This window comes from Cucumis melo, unplaced genomic scaffold (assembly GCF_025177605.1).
Source record: "Cucumis melo cultivar AY unplaced genomic scaffold, USDA_Cmelo_AY_1.0 utg000838l, whole genome shotgun sequence".
Classification (NCBI taxonomy): Eukaryota; Viridiplantae; Streptophyta; class Magnoliopsida; order Cucurbitales; family Cucurbitaceae; genus Cucumis; species Cucumis melo.
The window spans coordinates 1-21,882 of NW_026124242.1; the positions used below are offsets into that span (position 1 = coordinate 1).

The following is a 21,882-nucleotide window of genomic DNA, read 5'->3' on the forward strand; positions in this document are numbered from 1 at the left end:
GGATGAGAGGTAGGGAGGTTAGCATTTGCTTTGAAAATGCAATCAACTCGTATAGCCTACAACAAGCTGAAGTTCCATAAACAAGTCCTTCGGACCCTTGCCACAGCTTTTTCTTCATTCCCCTAAAAAGGAGGCTGATAGCTCCCCAGATCCCGAAAAATCAATCGTCAGCGCTAATTGAGCAGTTCGTCAGGCGGGTCTCAATCCAGTCGTTATACTCTCGGCGGTGGTAAAGAAAAGACCTGTCCTAATGGGTCGAGCTTCCGATCCAAGATCCAACCCCTACTCGATTGATTGATTCTGGAAGTGCCCTTGCCCCGAACTGGTCTCGATCGATCCCGATAGCCTAGAGACTAACCAAAGTACATAAATACGCCAGAAGCGTGAGGATCCGAACATAAGAAGCCACTTAATAAAGAGGAGAAAAGCAACTCCAACTCCCACCGGACCAGCACGAAGGGAAGAACCCGTCGTAAAGTGGTAAGCTTCCCCACCCGAGGTTTTCTTCTTTGAAGGAGAATTTGCACGTCAAATGGATAAATAAGATGGGAGATACTGGATCGAAGTTGTCAGCTCTATGGGGCACTCCCCAGGTTTCATCCTCAACCGCGTAGTGGGAAAGAACTTCCTCAACCTTTAGGTAGAGGTATGAAATCGAGACCTAAAGCTTTCTCATATTTCATTGACCCTTGTTCATTGAGGCGGCCTAGTGGCGGATGAAACCCCCAGAAAGGGGTAGGGAGCTTCTTGCCCCATAGCCTCACGAATCTTCTTTCATTGATTGAATTTACCACTGGGATTGGAACCTCTGAGCTTGACCAGGAAATCCATAAATACGCCTTTCTACTAGAGGCCAAAGAGAGGTAGGGGAATTCTACTTAGAAAAATGAAGGTATGAATGAAATCTTAGTGGAATGAATGAGTTTCGGTCTGAAAAGAAAGCCTATCAAAAGGACCTCCGCGGATGAAATTCCCTTTCAGTTCCATAAATCAGTCCGACTATCCTGGGAAGTAGCGTCCGCTCCCTTGCTGCGTCTGTAGTTGCGGCTGTTGAAGTACGAGATTCAGTGATAGCTCGACGTTTCGGAAGTGGCTGCTGAGGCAGTCCCCAAGGCCTGAATATTGAAAGAAAATGAACCCATATAGAAAAGAAAAAAAAAAGAAGAAAGAAGTACGGGCGAAGACTAGGAGCCCCCACTAACCCCCTATCATCGGGAGGGTACATCTACATCTGCCCTCTTTCATCCGCCGAACGAGAAGAAAGAGACCAATCGGGGGATCTCCGTGGCACAGTAATAGTAATAAAGGGAATGAGATGTGAAGGAAGCTAGAAAAAGAGAGTAGGAAAGGTTAGTCCCCGGACAATGAAATGAAAGACGTTCGGACCAAAGAATTTGCGAAGGAGAAGAAGAAATCGCCCAAAGAATGATCTCTTTATTAAGTGGGGGGGACGCCCTACTAAGAGCGCTTTCCTTTGTGCTTGCTGTCGAGCTCTACTCCGATTCTTCATACCCCCTTGTAGCGCCACCAGGCGATTCCCACGGAGCGGTCAGACTCCTTCGTCGCAAAGCAAACCCTAAGGAATGCTCCTTCGTCGCCCGCGAAAGGGATACTTTAGTTTCATTACCTTGAAGAAGGAAACCTATGAAAGAGCTTCCACAGCTACTTCTTTTTCTTTTGTCTGGTCGAACAAAAAACATATGTAATCTTATCGAAATTTGCCTAAAAAATGATTCTACGTTAAAGCAGTTGGATGAAACCCAGGGAAAATGACTGAAACAAGAGGAAAACTCTAGAAATGTGAGGTTGGCCGGAAGCGAGATCGGCGGGAGAGTACGGGTGAATATGCTTTCATTCTTTTTCATTCCGCTTCAAGCAAGAAGAAAGAGTAGGATGTTCCAAGCAGACGGAATGGAATCAGAGTGGAGGATTTGAACCTCTCTAGTAAGTGGCCTTACCAAAGACTAAGATTTTTCATAGTACTTCTCTCCCTTAGTGGACAAAGTCATCCCCTCTCCAAATTGAATGCGGCCCCACTACACGGGAAAAAAAGATCTCGTTTACAGTCTTCCTATCCAAAATCTTATTCAATGGCCCTCCCGGATCAATTAGACTATGGTCGAATTCTTCTTATCATGAGGAGCCAAGCACTCAAGGACTCAAGATGCTATCCCGCTGGTTCAAGACCGATCCCCTGACTTTGATCTTCTTGCATATCCTTTCTTTGTTGGAGTGATTCCTATCTGGATTCCCTCTTTCTTTCCCCTATTTTAGAACACCCTGATAGCAGTCTTTTTCGAGAAAATGGTTACCCAATGAGAGAATAGATAGAGGCCCGAGCAACCCCCCTATCCCTTTCATAAGGAGTTCCCAAGGAAGCAAGAAAATTCCCCCCAACCCCTCGTATTCGAATGAAGTTCTATTATTATAATGAGGAAAAAAAACGAGAAAAAAACAAAAAGAGATTCGGAGCCTAATGCGTAGAATCGGTCTTATCGTCTTATTTAAGAAAGAGTAGAATATTTCTTTGATATAATATTGATATACCTGGTAAACTTGCCCTACGGGGGCATAAAAGAAAAGAAAGAATGAATTCTGTTCTGAGATCGGTTAGCGACCTAGTGGAATCGTCTCCCAAAAGACCACCCACCGGGCGGGCCGAGGTCTTGTGGCTTAAAGGTAATTATCAGTGCTTTCATGAGTTCTTTATGAGTCCTAAGGGGAAGGACCCTTGCGGCTGAGTCAAGTTAAGAAATCAGTCTACCCTAGCGCATGAAAAAAATAGGATCCGGAACCATCGGTCAGTCAATTCGCTTCTAGGATCCCGATCATTAAGATCAATCGTAGGCGCGAACCAGGTAACAAAGGGGGTCAAAGGGGTAAGCAAGGGCCCTCTACCCTACCTACCTCTTTTTTCTGAGGCAGTAGATTATCCCTTCTGGAAGGATCAGTTTCGGCGCATTCTTTCAGAAGAATTCTACAGTAGGGAGAAGTGAGTCTTCTTCGATCGGATCTCCCTGCTATTATCAGGAAAATTGCTTTTTTCAATCTCCGGGTCCATTTTCTCATCATGCGGGTCGGAGATAAGCATAGGGTTAGGAATGGAAGATCCCAATAGAGATAGATAGAGAGGGCGGAACCCAGACAAGGGGGAATCGGGATGCCCTCGATCTGATGCCTGAAGCCTGTCATTGATCCGGCTGGGGATTCAACAAAAAGAGATGCCTCTCGTCCGCCTACCGACCCTTGAAAGAGTAAACCTCTCTTCATCCAATGGGGCAATGAAATCACCTAACCTCAGTCGCAAATTCTTTGCTCCTCGCATTTCTTTTGAAATTAGCATTTTGACAATGAAAAGAAGAAAGATCGCGAATGAGGACAGAAGTGGGCCTAGGGTATGGGTGAATATGCTCTCCCGTGCGCGTGGAGGTTAGTTCCCAATCAGACGAGGGGAAGGTCTTATCCAGTCGTATTTGAAAGCGCTTTTCTCGGGGCGATTTAGTAGGTTCAAATCCTACAGAGCCTGGTTCTTGAATGAGTAAAATGAGAGATCTAAGGCGAGGCCGATTTCTCTATTTATTGAATAGTCAATTCTCAGGATTGAACTCGTGAGGCTGTGATGCCTTTCTACAATGGTTCTACTTCCGCTGCCTGCATATCAGCTGAGATTTTCCTATCGAGAACTGCTTACTCTTGTTAGCTCCGATCCGATCACACCGCTCTCATTCGACTTCTCTCCTCGATTCAGGTACGGCTCCCTGCTATCCTAGGCTGATTACGAGGAAGCTCATTCTCTGACTATTTCTGGTTAGCAGCACCCTATAACCGATTGACCTTTCTCATGAACTTGTCCAATCCGCTTATTATGACCCGAATCCTTGTCGGTGGGGAATCTTGCCGATGTTCTGAGTATGATCCCTTTTTCTGTAGTGGATTGATAGCTTTTCCGCTAAGATTTGTAGTAGATGATAGGATAGATCGACGGAGAACTCAGACTAAGAGTTCTCAAGTGTACAAATTAGGCTCTAAGAGGACGGACAAACTCCCCGAGGATCGAAGATAGGATCGGAAAGATAGGACCGAAGCAAGACAAGAGGTGGGAGTCAGTCTGATTATCTCTTCTCTTTGTCTGAGTTTCGGGATCGGGTATCATAGGCTGAAGCCCAGTCTCAATTAGTAGGGTTAGACCCCCGTTTTGGGTTAGTTACCCAGAATAGCTCGACAAGAAGAGGATCAACTATGAGCGGAGAAGGGAGAATCCCTGCCTACGAATCCTCTGAAATCTGAGGATTTAGACCTCCGTAGTGGCCGTGCTCGTCCGGAGTAGTTTCATTTCTATCTCCACTTCCATTTGTAGTAGTTCCTTGCCTGTACGCTCTTGTTCTTAGGAGTCTCTCATATCCTTCTGTCCACTGGTTTTCTTCCCCTGGCTTTTGGTCTCGACTGAAGGGGCCAAGAGGCATAGTCGTCCTTCTCGGGGTCCTCCTCCCTTTTGATAAGGTTTGATCTCCGTCTGCTAGCGATTTTCTTTGTTCCCCCTCGGGTTCTCTTTTCTAGGGGTACTACGGGAAAGAGAATTAGATTCATTTCCATTTGTCGGAGTTGACTTAAGATCCGGGTCTTCCCCTGACGCTTCCTTATTGGGAAGATAAGGATTCGTCCCCTCCCCTTTTAGAAAAGTGTCCGTTTTGCACTCCTTTCTTTGTCTCTTTAATAAATGCGCTTCGCTTCGCGCCGGAGGACGGGTCACTTATCGGTATTTCGACTCCATGAAGAGAAGAGTATTTCAGGCAGGGAGAATCCCTGCTCCGCTCATAGTTGATCCTTCGGAAAATCAGCATAGGGTCAAAGAATTTGAACAAGGGCTTGATCTTTCTCCAAGTCCTCTAAGTTGGAGTAGAACGGCCATTACGCGCTTCCCCCAGGGCGTCGGTGGTGAAGGCGGATGGAATACGCTTGCCCATCAATATATATTCAGGGAACCTTTGCCTTTTTTATCCTTTCTCCCATCCAACCTGCATTCCTGCCTATTAGGCTTAGTAGGGCATGAATGTAGTTCCCCAACTTCATCATCGTATTGGTTCTTGTCTTCTTTTATGACATAGACACATAAGGTACCCCAAGCCTTCTGAAAAGAGACCTTGCATTGTCTTCCGATTTGCCTTATTCTATTTGTTGCATTCTTTTTGGATGCGTTCTCGTGAAGAATGGCAATATGGTCAGTTCCTCGTCCTTGTGCCTTTCCGTAGCTCTCACTATCGCGGTGCTCCCTCTCCTTACAGAAAAAAATTCTTTGATCCTCTCTCTTTATTCAATGAGCTTTTGATCCTCTCCTTCGCAAATTCTTTGCTCCTACTCCGCCTCTTGAGTTGTCTTTCTTCTTTCTATATTATATCGTCTAAAGACCTTTTCTTTTGACTCCTTCATTCCTTTAAGTAGGTCTTTTGATAGTCTTCTTTAATGGAAAGAAAAAGACTACTCCGTAGGAGCGGTCCGGAGGCGAAATCTAATATGAGTTGTACTTCAAACCTTGCCGTAGGTCCCTCTTTCTTTCTCATCGACTTCCACAACAACTACTGAAAGAGCTACTTCAGCTTCAACTGCTACAAAAAGAACTTCTCTGTCAGCAACTTATGAAAGAGGTCAAGCTCTTCTCAATTAATCTTCGCCTTTCTTGTTATGCTGCTTTCTTGGGGAGAGAATTCTCTTTCTAATTCTATACCTATATATAGAATACTTGGGGCGAAGGAAGAGCCACTAGGTGGTGGTAGGCCCACTACTGGGATTGGTTAGACTCGACCAATAAGGAGAGGCGAAAGGAGAGGGACGAAGTGACTCGACTAAAAGGAGAGGGACGAAGTGACTCGACTAAAAGGAGAGGGACGAAGTGACTCGACTAAAAGGAGAGGGACGAAGTGACTCGACTAAAAGGAGAGGGACGAAGTGACTCGACTAAAAGGAGAGGCACCTGGTTCAGTTCTTGCGGATGAAAGCCTGAGATATGCAATTGCTTGTCCGTACACCAGAAAAGAAGGAGAAGTCGCATCTGCCGAGACAAAGGTTGATTGAGAAATATAGGGTCGGTTCTAGGCAGCCTTGACCCGAAAAATTTGAGAGGTCAACCCTCGTACCAACTCTAGACTACCGCTACGACTACTTTCAGAGAAGGGGAAAGATCCCGAACGAAGAGAACACGATGGACCAAGTCTTCTTTATTTATCATCGTCAGAAAGAACGAACTCGATTTGTTCACTATAAACAAACTGACAAAGACGAGACGAGGCGCAGGGTTGAAGCAGAAGAATGAATTCCATAAATCAGTCCTTCGCTTTCAGACTCCTAACGGAGGGGTGCCGGAATGGTTCGTTCAAGGGAAAAGACTAATTTCAGAAAGAGGTTAGAACTCAACCGCGTAGTGGGGTTCAGACTGAATTCCTATGCCGACACTGAGTCTGACTCCTTTCTGCAACTCTGAGTAAATGGTCCAACTCTGACGAAGGAGAGGAGCTTAGCTGCTCGACAAGAGAGGGGTCGGAAGCTAGATCCGCGCGGAAAGGGAAGGAAGATCAGGCCCAGGGAACCCTCTTTTCATTCCTCTTTCCCCGTATCAGTTATCAAAGTGAGACAAGATTGGAATGGGCGCTTCAAACTGTTCTCAGCGAAACCTTTCTTTGTTCCCGAAGAGACCAGGAGATCAGAAGCTACTTGAGCTAAAGCAGCGATAGGGGAGAAAGGGCTTACCCGAGTTGACGACCGATCGGGAGATCTCAAAGCCAAGGACTAAGGCGAGGCTTTGAACTCTTTATCCTTTTCTTGTTATGTCCAATCATGTAAATCCCAGTACAAAGAGTGAAATGCCACTTTCTTTGCCAAAGAGATCCTCTAGAAAGCGAGAAGAAAAGAGAGAATGATATGAAACAAGGGATGAAGCAACTTCTGCAACCGGTCGAGCCCTTTCTGTCTCCGATCCCTTTAGCCCTTTCTCCTGCCTGGGCGGTGTTCTTACTGACTTGCTTCCGACCCTGATAATGACTCTTGAAGTTATCTCCTTCACTCGGGGGACAGAAAAGACCCTTCTCTGCTGGAAGGGCAAGGGCTCGGTCTATTGATAACTGGTTGAGCGGACTCTTAGAGTGAGACGAATTCCCATGGCTACCTTCTTACTGAACCCACTTCCGAAACTAGAAAAAGTTCACCTCTCCTTTCAGTCGAGACCGTAGCTAGGAGCAAAGAATTTGCGAAAAACCACTGAAGAAAGAGCAAAAACTGCTACTGCCTCGTAGTCGAATCAGTCTTTTCTCCTTCTACCCTGAGTATTCTCTCTCTTTCCTTTCTCCTTCACCCTCGTCTGTCTGTCTGATCGATAAAGCTGATTTCAGGTGGGGAGCGGCTTCTATTCGCGCTTCCTCTTGTTGTGAGACATCCTTCTTCTCAAATTCGTCTATCAAATCAGTCCTTCGCAAATTCTTTGCTCCTTGCCTAGGTTAATATGGATTTCTTTCCTTGCACTCCTGGATAATTCCTTCTTTTTTCTTGAGGGCTTCGATCATTCTTCTCACCGCCCCGTGGGAGTCGAGTTATTTCATAACCGGAGGACGGAGGACGTCTCGACTGAATCAATGAATAAAGGCTAAAAAAACAGAAATCCATATTCCACTTCGGACCACAGGTTAATATGTCCTCATTGATAAGGGACTGTTCAGGCAAAAGGAATAAGAAAGACTCCTTCGGAGGTTAAGCTAGTCCGGACCCTTCTTTGAAAGGTTTTCTATCCTTGAATCAAAAAAAAGGCAAAGGTTTGAAGTGAAAGGAAGTGAAAGGAAGACGGAGCGGGGAAAGCCTATCCTTCTACGTCCTCCAAATAGTAGGTTCTAATAGGAGAAAGTCTCTCCAGGAAAGCCTATGTTAAGGAGCGCAAATCGACAAAGGAGGCCTTCTCCCTCTATTCATTGATTCCATATGCTTCTTCAATTTGTAGACTGAAGGTCTTCCGTGTCTGCTGAAACTGAACCCCCTCACTCGTCTCGTGTAGCAAGACTAAGTCAGAAGTGGTCAACTGAATTTATGAACGCATCCACAAATTCTTTGCGCCTGACTGAACTTTCTCTTTTCTTCCTTTCTCTTTTTTTCTTCTTCCTCTACTCACGGGCGAATGGAGTCTCTAATACACTCTTTCTTGGCTAGTGTAGTAGACGGAATGAGAGGTCATTCGGAAGGGCGTAGTATATTGAGATTCCGAGTTTTGAGTGGTTCTTCCCTCGACGAGAAAAACAAGTTCCAGAGGCATCTTCCATTCATATCGATTTTGGTTTTTCTGCACCATATTTAGATCTGCCTCTTCTTCGATCCGGAATTCCCAGCAAATCCTTGACTCCTCGAATACAATGGGATTTCACACCTGGCGAATCTTTCACTCTACCTCCTCTTATTAAGACCATAGAATGTTCCTGCAAATTATGACCTTCGCCCGGAATGTGAGCAAATATATCATGTCGATTGCTCAACCGTACTTTGGCTATCTTACGTGGAGCTGAATTAGGTTTTTTCGGTGTTCTCGTTGCAAGACGCGGGCGTACTCCTTGCTTCTGGGGACATTGATCCGAAGCTCGAGTACGGTCCGTGCGCCGTTTTTCTTCTCTACCATGACGAATCAATTGATTGAATGTAGGCATCGCCCTCTCACTAGTGATTACTCCCGATCCGAAGCACCCCTTTTCCATTCATAGAGAAATCCAATCGTCAAAATCAATAAAAAGGCCATCATGGACCAAGATCCAAAGAGATCAATCTTGTTGAGAGGTACTGCCCAAGGAAAGGAAAAGGTGACTTCCGGATCAAGGATAATAAATAAAATGGAAACAAGATAAAATCGGATATCGAAACGACTTCTGGCATCACCGGAAGGATCGAAACCACATTCATAGGCCGACAATTTTTCTGGATAGGTTGCACTATTGGAAGCAAATGGAAAAGGAAGACCGAGTGGGATCAAAGAAACTAGCGGACTGATCACTAAATAGATACAAATAGGTGCAAATTCTGACATCACCACAGCCCACTTGCTTCTTTCGCTCCTTGATCGCGGAGCGGCATACCGAAAAAGAAAAGTTTGAAGTGAAGAAAGCATGTCCGAAACCCCGCAAAGAAAGAAGCAGAGCAGAGTCTGAGAATTCCATAGATTCAGAAAAGCTAAAGAAAGCCCTTGAAGCATTTCTTCCATTATATTATAGGGCTTTAGCTTTGAAGAATCTTAAAGATGTAATAGGATTTTGGTCCATGTTTTCGGAGATCCTTGAAAACTTCTTGCAGGAATTCTATTTCTTCTCTCTGTCTTTCTTCTACCGTCAACCCGGGGATTCTGGACATTTCATGGTTCCACTCCTCCAAGAAATCGAGAAAGCACTCCCTCGGATTGTAAGGGGCCTCTTCACTCAGGTGTGGGTCAAAATTCAGAAACAAAGTCCCTAATTTCGAGATCTCTTTTCGAGAACTCCAGATAGAAAGAGTATTCCTCTTGAGTGGAATACGAATAAAGCTGACTCTGGATGCAGTCAGTCCAGAAAAGCCCCGGGGCTTTTCCCAGGAGGAAAATTGAATCGTCCTCTTCCAATCTTCGGATTCGATTCTGAAGGGAGGTTTCCTCTGCCGTATTTGGAGTCACGGGCCAAGGTTCCGAGAGGACCTGGAGGGCGAAGGAATCCTCCGAAGAAGAAGGATTATCAAAATAAGTCGAAGAAGAAGGATTATCAAAAAAAAGTGATCATAAGGCTGGCGCAAATAGTAGTAGAAAAAAGAGTATGAAATTGAAATACGTAGAAAGTAGAGGCAGATTGAGGTCAAAGAGAGAAGGCTTAAATAGAGGATCCAAAAAAAGATTTTTCCTCTTTTGAGTTTTTGAAAAGATCCTTTTCTAATATTCAGAAATAGGATCATACTCAAAAAGTATGAGAAAAAGAGGGGTATGAGAACCGCCCACCCCTCCTCTGATTTGTTCTCTGCCTTCTGCTCCGATAGACAAAAAAATGCTAATAGGGGGGCAGAATCCGAACAAGAAAAAAACAGAGGTTCAAAGCAAAGCATTTGAATTGAGTGGAGTGAATTTGCTTTTGGTTTAATATGGTATCGATAGCTATAGCAGTTTTTCCAGTTTGTCGGTCCCCGATTATCAGTTCTCGTTGGCCCCGGCTATCCACCGCTTTTAACCCTGTTTGCATAGGCTCGTGCACTGATTTACGTTCAATAATCCCAGGGGCTTTCACTTCGACACGTCTTCGCTCGTGATCGCTGAGAGCCCCTCTTCCATCAATGGGTGCTCCCAAGGCGTCGACCACACGCCCGAGCATAGCCTTTCCCGCCGGAACATCCACAATCGATCCAGTGCGCTTGACAAGATCTCCTTCCTTAATAGCGGTATCACTACCAAAAGACAACAATGCCTACATTCTCATTCTCAAGATTTAAGGCTATTCCTTTGACACCGCTGGAAAATTTCCACCATTTCCCCAGCTTGAATCTCCTTCAATCCATAAACTCGGGCAATTCCATCTCCTACAGATAGGACTCGACCCATCTCATCCACTTTCAAAGACGTTTTGAAGTTCGTAATTCTACCTTCTAAGAAAGTTGTTAGTTCTGCTGCTCCGGGAGAGAAATTCCATGAAAGAAAAGGGGCGTCCAGTGAGAAATGCCACAGGCTCATAGATCTGAGCCATATAATATATTTACAAGAGAAGGCACTGCGACTTCATCAACCTCCGGCCTATCCTTCTAAACCTGGCCTAAGGGCCGCTAGTCATGCTCTTCGCACTAGCCGAGTTGATCACACACACAGGCAGTGCCTTCTAAATTACCGAGAGCAAGGCGCGATAAGCAGCTCTCCTAAGAAGGAGAGGATCAAAGGAGAAGCTCATTGAATAAAGACTTATCCTTTGAATTTTCAGGAGCGCAACGAATAAAGGGTGAAAATCTGATTGAAGAATAAAGTCCACTCGCAAATTTCTTTGCCCCTCATCTGGAGCTTTTGATTTCCATATGAACCTCTTCCACTAGGCTGCTTTCTCTTTATAGGATCCGCTGAGGTTTTTGGCTCGCAATAAAGCGTTGGCCCTGATCGAGCAACTAGTAGTCCTATCTATCTACCTCTCCAGACACAATATCTTGAGTACCTATGATGGTGACCACATCCGCTGGCATGTGATGTTTGGACATAGAATCGAGTCCTTGTGAATGGGCAGAGCCAGGTGCTCTTATTTTACGACGGTAGGGACGATTGCTTCCATTACTGACCAGAAAGACACCAAATTCACCTTTAGGTGCTTCCACTGCGGTATAGGTAGAAGAAGCTGGTACGGAAAAACCTTCTGTATAAAGTTCGAAATGGTGAATTGAGGTAGAGTAGACCGATGATGATCCTCTTAGTCATTTGGCCGGCTATTGAAAAGAAAAAGCTTGCATCTGGCTGGGTCTTGCCGGTCCCATCTCTCTCCAAACCTCACGTGGTAGTTTCCCATCATAGGGCTTTCTATCTATAGATTGAGCCATTACCAAGGAGCTAATTCGTGAAGAACTCAGTTGACTGCTGATATAGATAAGGCGGAGCGTCCCTTGGCTCAGCATTATAGCACATAGGGCCCCTACTACAGCGCTTCGCTAACTCTCCGAGCCTCGCTATGAGAATGAGGCTTCGCTAACGCTCGGCTAAGTCTTGAACCTTCGCGCTGACCCTTCGCTTTCTCAGTAGCAAAAGCGCTGATCTTTGCCTCAAGGCATCCTTATCTTGGGGGACTTATTTATGGAATTGATCCAACTTTCTCTCTTATGTTTTGAAACCTACTCAAAAGATTCAAGCCTATCTTCCTTTCTTTCTAGTTGTTTGTGGCATAAAAATAGATCAATGAAAGAGGACTACTAAAAAGAGAAAGCCTATGGCGTAGAAGGCCATAAAAAGATAGGGGAGGAAGAGGTCAATATTCTTTGAACAAGGCATCCTTAGATGAAACTACGGACGATGAGGCATCAAAATGCAATTCTTCTAATAGTAGGTATTAGCGAAAATGCACAAAATGCAAGGTTCATCGTGCGTCGGACTTGTTTATAGCTGGCAGCAAGAAAAGACCTCAAATCAGCCATTTTGCACTCTTTTCCCTGGGCAAATGGACATTTTAGTCACTTTTTTTTTGGCCTATGCAAACAGCAAGAAGAAAAATCAGCCATTTTGCAGTCAATATTGCACTTCATTGAATAAGAGTGGCATATTTCCACTTTTCCTGTCAAAATGAAAAATATGTCCTTATCAATGAGACGGTCCGGAGGCTCGACTGAAAGGAGTCCAAGATTCAAGCTTCATCAATGAACAAGGGTTGAGACAGGAGTGCAAGTCAGAACCATTAATAGGCTTTCTTCTGGAATTGCTTAACACAAGGCTTTCAAATTATAAGGGGTCCTCAATGAACAAGGACATATTCATCTGCCCTTATTAATGAGACTGAAGACGTAGAAGAAATTCAGAAGAGGCTCAAAGAATTTGAGAAAGAAAGAGACTTGACCTGTCCGGAGGCTCGACTGAAAGGAGAGCGAGACTGAATCAATGAACAAGGGTTGAGACAGGAGTGCAAGTCAGAACCCTTAATAGACTACATCTACATTGTTCAAAGAAAGCTAATATATATGGTTTCCCTTTTTTTCTTGAGGGCTTTGACCCTTTTCGCAAATTCTTTGCTCCTAGCGTCAGGCTCAAAGAATTTGAGAGTCCTTCGGACAGATGAATATGGATATAAACAAGTCCTTCGGACGGGTCAAGACGAGCGAAAGCGGCTCGACTGTCAGGAGAGGCTCAATGCAATATGAGTTAGGACCAAAGAATTTGCGAAGGCTCGACTGAATCAATGAACAAAGGCTGAATCAATGAACAAAGGTTTGAGAAGCGACTGGAAAGGTGCGAAGCAGAATAAAGCTACGAAGGACAGGCGGAAAGAATTTGCGAGGAGAGGTTCAAAGAATTTGAAATTGAATAAAGAGAAAGATTCGATTTTTTGAACTTTCTTCTTGGACTTGTTTACGGTCTCGCTATGTAATAACCTCCAGTTCTGACTTGATAGTTGATATCTTCCTTGGGCTTTCCTTCCTTAATAATGGATAGGGCTTTCTTTTCTTCCTTTTATCTTCCTTTAAGCCCTTTAAGTAGGTTCACACGTAGAAGGAAACTTCAGTAAAGAAGCGGAGCGGACGGAGAAGGCGTAGTAGGTAAAGGAGGGAGCGGACTACGGAGGCCATAAGTTTGAGTGGAATTCATGATCCTAGGCTTGATATTCCATATTCAGAAAGTAGCGGAGGACGACCTAATTAAGCTACTCCGGACCAAAGAAGCGGAGCGGAGGCCCGTAGTTAGGAGTCATGAAAGAAGGAGAATTTCTGAGTTGCACTCCTTCAAATTTCAAGGATAAGGACCACACAAATTCTTTGCGCCTACGGAGCCTTCCTAACCTCACTCGAGTTGATTGAGGGCTTTGACCCTCCCCTTATCAATGAGCTTCTCAACTCCTCGCCTTTCAGTCGAGCCTCTCCTTCTCAACTCCTAACCGCTCCTTTGATTTTGAGTCGAGCTGCTTCGCACCTTGAAGGTGAATATGGATTAAATAAGGGTCCGTCCGTAGGTTATGAAATAACAATTAAGCTAGCACGGACCGGTGAAAAGAATTTTCAAGCTCAGTCCTGATCCCCTGAACTATTTTCAGGAGTGCATTATGAAATCACTCTCCAAATAATAAGGTTCGAAGAAAGTCGACTGTAAGGAGAGGAGAGGGTCAAAGAATGATCGGCGAAAGGACTGAATTATCATCAAAGAAGGAGTGCAAGGAAAGAAATCCATATCAAAATCAAGGGCTCCTTCGTCGAATAATAAGGGATAATTCCTTAACTTTCAGTCGCTTCTATCATTCTTCTCACCTCTCCTATATCTGAAACTACGAGTACCTTCGCACCTTTTCAGTCTCGTTATTTCATAACCTCCGGACGACTCAAAACAAAAGGATCTCAGAATTTGAGAGCGAAAGTCCTTCATTATAGCCCCTTATATTTAGAAAGAACTCGACTCCAAAATCAAAGGATCAAAGAATTATCTCAGAATTTGAGAGCGAAAGTCATTATCCCTTATTAGGAGCCTGAATGAAGAAGGGCGTAGCTTATGTTCTTAAAAGGGAGAGGCGCAAAGAATTTGTGGAACTCCTTATCAAAGAATTTGAGAAATCCATATTAATTAATTAGGCCTGTCCTTTTGAGTCAGAAACATTGACCTAGAAAGTCCTTCCGGATATAAAGGTTAGGACTCTGAAAACGAACTGCATTCCCATGAAAATCTCCTTCAAACCTACTATTTAGTCCTATAAAAAGTACAAGAAAAGCAAGCTTCTCTCAAATTCTTTGAGCCTTTCCTTCCGCGGAGTTTTCTTTACCTCTTATGACTTTCATCTCTTCCCCGCTGTCCTTTAACCTCTTCCTCTATCGTCTTATGACTTGAATCTGATTCTTCCTCTTCCTTTCACTTCCTTTCATCCGCCAAATGAATAATTGATCTGGCTTGTTCGCTAGGCTTTCTTCCTTTTCGTTTTAGTAGGTTCCTTTAAGTAGGGTTGCTTTCAAGTTTCGTTCTTTCGCCTGAAGCTCGATCTTTCTTGTTTGATTGCTCCCGCTTCCTCACATCTGCGCTCGTCAAGCCAACTGAGCTTTTTTGTAGTTGAAAGAGCGGTTGAAGCGGACATTGAGAAATGAGAGAGGAGAAGATATATATAGATATATATACACGGTCACGCTTATCCCGGGCTGCGTGGAGGAAAAAGTGGCCTACTTGAAAGAAAGGGCGGGCACTCTCGTCTTTCAACCCCCACTATACTATTCTAACGTTGTGGGGCACTGTATACTTCAAGCCTCTACGATAAGCAAGTGAATGGGGGCCGGTGCGTGGCGAACGGAAGGGTTCATCAAGCCATTTCTCGCCTCAACCCCCCTAACATAATAATGAAAGAGGGGTACTTTACAAATAGGGGGGTAATTTCCACCTGACTGTGATAGCCCTCTCGATACCGGTCCGTGGTAGTTTAATCTGACGGCCGATTTCCCGTCGCCTTAGCCTTTTCCCCAGTGCGCGAAGCCCCAACGAGGAAGATGTTAGTGCTTTCTCATTGGGGTCAATAATCCAAATCCCCTCTTTCTTTTTAAGGAATCTGAAGAAAAAAGCCTAGGGAAAAAGATAAGAAAAGGCTCAGCCTTCTCTTGCTTTCCCAACCTCTTCCTTCTAAAGGCTGCCCTCTCTCGGCTGGATCTTGGTCCAGCCTACTACGAGGATCCCGTATCCAGCAACCCAACCTAAAAAAAGGGCATAAAAAAGCCTTATCTAGGTTGGAACTATGAAGCTGACCTTATTATTCAAAGGGTAAAGGGCTTTTGAAGCTGGTGCGCAGGAGAGAAGCAAAGCAGCTCGACCAAGAAAGGGAAAAGAAAGAGGAAGCCCACGTAGCGGAACAAGAGAAAGAGTATGAAAGAGAGTTTCATGATCTCTGAATGAGATCTTTCATTCTCTCTTTAGCGAAGCTGCTCTTCTTATTTCTTGAGAGGTGCGAAGCTGCTTTACTTACAGGAGAGGAGCGCACTTCTCTTTTCCCTTTACTAGACTAGTGGGGGGGGTCCCGTGGTTCCTATACCGCCGCCTTTCCTGGTCCTTTTCTTTTAGTGCTTCGACCCGAAGCAATAGCTTAAGGCTAGTTCAGTGGATAAGATGGCTGCGCTCCAGCTCACTCAAGAATGGGACGGCAATGGTCCGCCGGCAAGCTCGTTCTGATCTTGGATGCGGTACATTGGAATCCTGAAGCACCACCACGAACGCTACCCGCGCGTGAACCTGCGGTGCGGTAAGGCACCACCCAGTTGTGCCAGCAGCCAACTCCGGCGTGTCAGCTTAGTTATCCTCATCAAGCCACTTACTTAATGTCTAGCTTCCCAACAGGTAGACGGTTCCTTTTCCCCCAGATCAATGAAGAAGGGAGAAGTCAGTTGATTCGGAAGAATCACCGAAAGCGAAGCGCTATGCCGGGGCGGGGGGACGGGAGAAGAAACGGCTCCGAAGAAAGCTATTTTGGTTCCCAATGTTTCTCCACGCCCAACGAGATGCGTCAACCTCGGGATGCTTTACTCCTAACCCCACAAGGTTCCGAGACGGAGCTTAACCTGAGTCTCGGTTAAGAACGGCGATGATCTACGTTTCACACGGCACACGATTCCATGGATAGTTTCATTCGAGATCGTGATGGAGGACATAGCTTACGATCATCGGCTTTGATCATCCCACTAGGCATTTGATTAGGACATTGCACAATGATCCGAACACTTTGTCGCATCTCTTCGATACGGATACAGTAACGATCATAGCGATCTCCTCTGGTACCTACTGGTACGTCAGGATCCAATTGGTCATGAACATCGTAAGGTGCTGCTCTTCGCAAATCCCAGCATACCCCTGGTTGGGATGGGTAGGCCCACCACTTCACTTTCACTTAGGCCCGGGCCAAGTCAGTGGGGGGACCCTGTCGGGCTCCTTCCCCCCCCCAAAAAAAAAGAAACTGTACGTGAGAGTTTCCCTTCATACAGCTCTAATCATTCTCAGATGCCCCGAGAGGCATCCTTTCCTTCTTTCTTGGGTTGGTTCACGCGCGCGCGCATTCAAGGATAGGCCGCAACAGCAGGGAATCACAAACAAGGGTCAGACACTTAGCTACATCCGCACGCAAAAGGAATGTGGTTCTGCTTGAGGCTTTCTTTCTTTTCATGTCTCATGCATTCAAAAAGGGAATAAGGAAAGACCTGAATGAAAGTGAAGAGCCCTCGACTCCCAGAAAGACATGAAGACGAACGTTCTTGGGAGAATTGCATTTTGATGCTAAAAAATCAATGAATAAAGGCTGGTCCTCACTGGTTGAATTTCAAAGGTCCAGGTGACTAGTCTTTTAGTGGAATCTTCAAAGTCCGGAGGACCTCTTTGATCCACTAAGTCAAAGATGGAGCGCAAGGAGGAATGAAATGACTCGAAAGGAGTCCAAGATTCAAGCTGAATCAATGAACAAGGGCTCGACTGAAAGGAGAGGCAGAATGGAACGAGTTCAAGAGGATATAAAGGTTAGGACTCTGAAAGCGAAGGACTCATTCATTCCACTCAAACGAGTCCAGAGGACCGCTCCGAAGGAGTCTGAAATCCATATGACGGAGGACGAGTCAGAAATCCATATCAAATCTTCAAGGTGCGAAGGTACTCGTAGTTTCAGATATAGGAGAGGATCAAAGGAGAAGTAAGATCAAGCCCTTGTTCATTGAGTTGAGAATTCTTCTCAACTCCCATCCCACTCCGCGGTGCGAAGCAGCTCGACTAAGAAGGAGAGGCTCGACTGAAAGGCGAGGCGCAAAGAATTTGTGGAATCCTTCAAAGGTGCGAAGCAGCTCGACTAAGAAGGAGAGGCGAAATCTAATATTTTAGTCTCAAATTCTTTTTCGAATTCCACTATGAGAAGAATTTGAGCTTTTCATTCCACTCATAATTAAGCTACTGAGGCCCAAAGAATTTGTGGAGAAGAATTATCGAAAAGGAAGAAAGAAAAAAAATAGGGATTGGAAAGGAAAGCCTAGGAGAAAAGGCAATTCATTCATGGACCTACTACATCCTCTCTCATTTGCGAGACACATGAATTTCTCAAGTGTGAGTCAGACTTCCAGTTTCATTCTCATTAATTCTCTCTTTCCCAAGGCAAAAGGCTGATTTCTCTTTTGACTGGGATTCTAATCACAAGCGCTGCGCCTATGGCTTCGCTTTGTTCTAGCCCCTATGCTTTCTTCTAGCTGCTGCGCCTATGGCTTTTCTCTCTCTTTCTTCTAGCTGCTGCGCCTATGGCTCTTCCTCCTATGCTTTCTTTCTGTCTCGCTTCGGCTATTTTTTTGGAATGAATGAGTCACCTGGACCTTTGTTTTTCTGCGACCGACTTTTGGATAAGAATCAGGCTCGCTTCTCCGCTTTGATCTAGGAAAAAGCCCAGTCAGCCACCAACTCGGTGCAGGTCACGTGACCTACAGCTCGGCCTTCGCTTTTTGAGGCTTCCTCTACCCACATCTCTATGTGCCCGCAGCACTTCCCATATGGAGAAAGATAGGCTTACCATGTTCCATCAATAGCACCTAACCTATGCCGATTTTGGCGGACCGTGCTCCACCCCGGTGAACTTATGCGGTGGAGACGTACCCAGAGGCCAGAGGCGAATCCGTTCACGGTCCGTAGGACCAAGACCATTCTCAGGTGGGTGGCCCGCCCCCGCCTAGAACAGTCATCTTTGACTGGGCTTACACACATTCGCTCACTGACGCTGTCCCCCCTCAGCTTACCCTAGCCCCGGGCCTTTTTGCTCTTCTACACGTCAGCTCCAAGGCTTCACACCAAGTCTTCACTGACATAATATGCATGCTTAAGTAGGGTCAGGCAGAACCCTTGTTGCCTGATGGGAACTTCCCCCATATTGCTATCAATGTCTTCATGTCGCACGACCTCTTAACATTACACCACTGAATCCCCAATCCTTTGCTTGCTGTGCAGTGACAGTACCAATATCCACTAATCGTTGTTTCCAGATACGGTTGCCGGTTGACATTCTCTTCTAATTCGTCGATACGAGAAGCAAATTGTTGTGTGAAGGAATCAATATCTCGACATAAGCCAAGAGGCAGATCTTGTGCCCACTCCACCTGGTCGTATGAAACTGGCATGCATCCTGGCTCCCTCGAGACCTCTTTCATAGAATTCAAATAATTTCTCCCGCTCCTCAAAAGCCCACAGGAACGGAGTTGATGCTCCCACATCCATAGCATGAGTAGTTAAAGCAAGTGAATGATTTGAAATTCGAGTGATTTCACGGAATAAGACTCGTATATATTGAGCTCGTAATGGTACCCTCGCAATTCAAAAGTCTCTCTAACAGCTGAAGAATGAGCGTGTTCTTTGGGCCATCGTAGAAACATAGATAGGGTCGACGACGGAACGAAGAACTCACTTTCCTACAGCTTTTTCGTACACGTTCACTTGCATCACATACACAAGTGCTCTCTGAACCGTGCAATAAGGTCACCCATAACACGGCTCTCCCACTTAAGTTACCCCAGGCCATGCTATTCAATGAGATTGGAAAAATCAATGGCAGCGTAACGTAACAAAAAGGTATTTCAAGCTGGTCGCCTTTGGAAGCCTGAGCCGGTAAGCAAAGCGTCATCGATAGTCGTCCGAAGGACTTGTTTATATCCATATTAGCTTTCTTTGAACCTTGTTCGCAAATTCCTTTGCTCCTTCCCTTTCTTTTGTTGTTGGACTGATATATGGAATATGATCCTTCCTTCTTTAGGCTTTCTCTTTCCGACTACTTCTAAAAGAAGGCACCCAATAAAGAAGAAAAAGGTCTTGTCATCGAGATCGACCTCTTTCCCGAGGCATTGGAAATCCAGACCGGCTCAGAGAATGGCGCTATTTAGCCCTTCGTTTCGCCAACAAAGAAGTCATCATCTTTCCTTCTTTGCCGAGCCGCCTCTCTTCGCCATTCGAAGTACTACCTCTGCCTCGCAATATTCTTTGCGCCTCCTTTGAAATTCAATAAAGAAAAAAGAAATAGCACTGAGTCTGTGATTTTGCCGGCCGGCCCCGGGGAGTTTACTCGACCCATTCTCCAGTCTCCCGCACAGAAAAAAGTCAGTGTGCGACTCCGTATGAGGACCTCTTTCCCTTCTGCCCACTCTCCGTTCACACGGTTCTCAAAGCAGAGGAGGAAGGGTGGGCTGCAGGTACCACGAGCCCTCTGTCCCACACATCTATCCAGAAGCAAGTGTAGTTCACCGGTTCCACCTGAATGCTCCTATCTCTCGGCAAAGATCGTGTGAGTGTGCAGTTATGCTTCGGATGCTTCGCCATAGAATAGATCAAACCCAGTTCCCCTTCTTTTCCGGTGCACTCGCTTTATATCTCCGACACACAAGGAAGGACGCGGTGGGAAGAAAGCAGCCCTAGCCTCTGTCCGGCCGATCATTCCGCTGGCATCTTGCATTCACGCCTCCGTTTGACTGCCGCTCGGGGATGTAGTTGTAGATACGTTAGTCTTAGTGGGTCGTTGGCTCCACCTCTTTTATCTCCTTCTACGACATGCTGTTGTCGTCGCCATATGGAATATGTAACTTAGTCATCTCTGCCTCGCTGCGGGTCAGCACCCTCCGAAAAGAAAGGGAGGACTTCATTCAGTGACTCCGCGATCGCCCTCTGAACGATCAGAATAAGGTAAAGCTTGAAGATAAGTTTTTGTACTCTATTAATTTCTCAGTCCCCTCTAGTCGGGTGGGCGCCGGTCTTTCGACCAGATCCCCCTAAAAACCGTACGTGCGGGTCTCCCCGCATGCGGCTCACGCCATTCGAGGTGGCCCAGCCCAGCATGAATTCGCAAATCAATCCTGTAGTTCAATATAGAGACTGCTTGACCTCGGAAGCTAATTCGCGTGTAGGCAGCGCTCTCTCTCGTACCCTTGAAAAGAGATCTATTCATTGAATGGACTTTCTGATCTTTTGTCTATAGGAAAGAATGTAATTGAGCTCGACCGATAGGGTATTCTCACCTCTTTTTCCAAGAATTGATGCACTTCCATAAAGATCTTTCGACCAGACGGAACCTTGAATGAGGCCTTTGAAAATAGGGGAAAAGCCTTCCATTTCCGTCAAATGACCCGGCCTCCCCTGGCTCTTCCCACCGTCCGGGCTCCCTTTCCCGCCTATGCTATGCTCCCCCCCCGGCGCAGGCCTACCACGCTTCGCGCCTGCGGCGTTTTCGCCAGACGGTCTTTGCCAGTAGTGCCATCCTCCCCGCTGGCTGTATGGGCAGGTTGCCCCCTCGCTGCTGCCTGATCTTAGGCTATGGATTATAGGAAGGAACAAATGTAGTTGAATGAGACAGCAGGCGGGTTACACGTTCCACTGTGCCGAGATGTGAGGTGCAGGTGGTGATGATCACCCCGGGGTATGCGCGGGAGCCCTTGACAGGCACTCCAGGACCCGCCAACGCTCATTCAAACCCCTAGGCTTTTTTTCTTGGAGGTCCTCCATTCATCCGACCAGAGGTGTGGATAACGAGGCCACCTTCACAACCTTCTCCCTTCTGTCCCTATGTTGTAGTAAGGTAGGGCGGTTCGCTTGAGTAGAAAAAACCGCCCCTTAGCCCGGTGCTCATGACGCGCTACGGAACCTCCACCGTGTCGGGGGACCAAGCAGGGCATAGCTAGCGGCATAGGAGCCGACTCGGCGTCAGCGGCTTCGTGCCGCACTGGAGTAATCCAATATGGGGTTCCGCACGTTCCACCACTTCTCCGTTCATTTCCAATACTGATCGTGAAACACCATGAGCAGCAGGATGTTGAGGTCCGGAATTCGAAGTGAAATTTTTTGATTTGCCTGTTCCTAGTCGTCATGGGAAGAAAGGAAGAAAGAAGAAAGAGATTATTCCCCTCTGAGCTTGTCCAGTACTACCAGTACATAAAATGCATCTCCTTCGCCCGCGCGCGATAGCTCTACCAGGCGTGGCGCTGGCGTGCAAGCGAAGCGCTATTGGCGGCAATAAATAGCTCACTGAGCTGATTCCCCTACCTCTGAAAGCGGAAGGAAGGCAGTGCCCTCTCTTCTGATTTTATGGATTGGTCTCTCAAATTCTTTGAGCCTTTGGTCTCGCATATTCTAACCTCTCTTGTTCCAGAGAAAAGGATCATGGCGCCCCAGAACCGTGACATCACAGCAGCAGCATCTCTCCTTGCATGCGAGAGACAACTATGCCAGCC

At 46.0% G+C, this 21,882-nt stretch overlaps 3 pseudogenes; all 3 read right to left on the reverse strand.

Annotated features, from left to right (window-relative positions):
• Positions 1–8,275: 8,275 nt before the first annotated feature.
• Positions 8,276–9,455, reverse strand: LOC127146604 (uncharacterized; annotated as a pseudogene).
• Positions 9,456–10,025: 570 nt separating this feature from the next.
• Positions 10,026–14,870, reverse strand: LOC127146605 (ATP synthase subunit alpha, mitochondrial-like; annotated as a pseudogene).
• Positions 11,075–21,519, reverse strand: LOC127146603 (NADH dehydrogenase [ubiquinone] iron-sulfur protein 2-like; annotated as a pseudogene).
• Positions 21,520–21,882: the final 363 nt, after the last annotated feature.